Here is a 2242-nt window from a genome sequence, read left to right as displayed (position 1 = left end):
GGCCCACAGCACATTCTGGGGCCGGACAGGATCATTTACCCCCATGCCGTCACCAAGCCACATCCGTTTAGCATCAACAAAAGGAACCACATCAAAGTGCTCCGTAGACTTGATTTGTAGCAATGGTAACGTTTTACAGAGATTGAACGCCGCTGCTGTTTCAGGTGGGTTGATAAAGTTGAAAGATTGAATACTTTGTGATTAAACAAGACTCGTAGGAAATGACTGGTTTCATTTTACACAGGACTAATTTGGAACAGAGATCAAAATGTCCCTTGGAATGTGTATCTACTGTAAACAAATGTTTAAGAGTTTGATATTCAATATCAAATTAAGATGAAGTGTTTAAGATATAAGGTCTACATATAAATTCCAATAAATAACACCGATCTACAGCAATGAAGGTGTATGGAAGGTCGTCCAATGAGAACGGTTTGATTATGATGACGTCACAGTGTGCCTATATCAATTATTATATCAATTTTCAATAACGGACATTCAATAGTAAACTTTCACAAGAGATGGTAACAAGATCATGTCTCTTATGTTTCGATTAGAATATCCTTCAGAAGTTATCATGATGAAAATGATCTGTTGCTCCCCCCCTTCATCCGCAAAGAATATCCTCACCACTCCCATGGTTTAGAGATGTCCCTGTAGCTCAACTGGTAGCAGCCTCACAGTTGGGCTCCTGGTTCCAATTAGTTGCTAATATGGAGGCACCGGTTCAAATCCTGGGCCAGGACATCTCGGTTGAGGCTGTTTCGGAAGGGACGCAAATGGGTTTCCCGTCATCAATGAGGTGTCTCGAGCACGTTAAAGGGGAAGGGTTATCAACCCCTTCCTGTAGAAATATACCCTGCTACTGAAACAGCAAGGAAACTTGCTTCTCTGATTCCTATACTCAATGGTTACTCAATATGCAATGGATTTTATGTAGTAAGGATTTCGCGGGCAACAACACCCGAATTTCGTGAGTCTGAACTCTGAAGACTCTGAACGAACGGACTCCCATGGTTTTCTAAGTTTAAACAAATTATGCATGACAGTGACGACAAGCAGTGCTGTTCCCTTCCCTTGCCAGCAGCGTGGTGTTCCAACTGCGCTGCTGGTTATGTCAGTTGGGGTGAGAAGTCGGCACACATGTGCTGGGGATTACCCGGGTCGCGGCAAGTGCAGGGTAAACCGGCACAGACAGAATGTATGTGTGCGTCATTCAAGCGTAAGGGTCGTCTTGTCGCAGGGCCACAAAACTTTGTTTTATGGGTGACATTCTCTAGAGTTTGAAGACCCCAAATCGAATTAAAAAAGCAAATGAAGAGACTAAATGCGAAAATTTGTTTTTTTTAAATACAGAGATGAGAACTATTGCAGCAATAAATTTTTGGCGTAATTTCCGTTAAGTCTGTTATTTTTTTGTCAAGTCAAAGGAAGAAAAGGTTTTTATAGAGTATATATCAGCACAAAAAGTCACGTACAAAACGCCACAGAAATCTCCCGATGTGTTTGTTGTAAAGTCGACTAATCTGGAAGAGCAACATTTGTGAGTAGTTTTTTTTAGCACGCGATCCGCAAAGACATGTAGCAAAACGTGAAAATACAACGTCTGTTTGGAGATCAGAAAAGACACGTACTGTTCGTTTGTTTGTTTGTTTGTTTATTAGGATCTCCATTAGTGTTGCATAAATTACTTGAGATATATAAAAATGTCCGCCAGTTATTTCGGCCGGGTATTTCTTGCTTTGATCACTGCCAGCCTTTCATTAATCAGTAGATAAAATTCCGTCATATTTGTGATATAAATTTATTTTTGCAGACCATTAAGACCTTTCATGAATACATAAATAAAATTCCAACATGTTTGTAATATATTTTTGCAGGCGGTGACTACAAAGAAAAGGATATACTAACCGACCCAATACATTTATGGTCACGATGTTTGAATCTTGTTGACATCAAGAGATGTCGTGGAAGGGAATTCGAAAGGCCAGAGGGGAAGGAAATAATTGGGCTGACTGTGAGACAAATTATTGTACAAAATGACCTAAGGAGAGACCGGCCTGTTTCAACATGAGTTCTTGTTGTGTGATATGTAAAATTAGTGTCTCATTTTCTCTGAAATATAGAATCGAGAAAACGACTTCCTTAAGCAATATCCTGCCGCCAGTTATACGTTCAGAAGAAAAATACAATTTTCCTGTGTTGAAACTAATTTCCGTTGTTGGCGATGTACGATTTCGTA

Source organism: Branchiostoma lanceolatum, chromosome 13 (genome assembly GCF_035083965.1).
Source record: "Branchiostoma lanceolatum isolate klBraLanc5 chromosome 13, klBraLanc5.hap2, whole genome shotgun sequence".
NCBI lineage: Eukaryota > Metazoa > Chordata > Leptocardii > Amphioxiformes > Branchiostomatidae > Branchiostoma > Branchiostoma lanceolatum.
The sequence above is the reverse complement of the archived record's forward strand: the minus strand, read 5'-3'. Positions refer to the sequence as shown.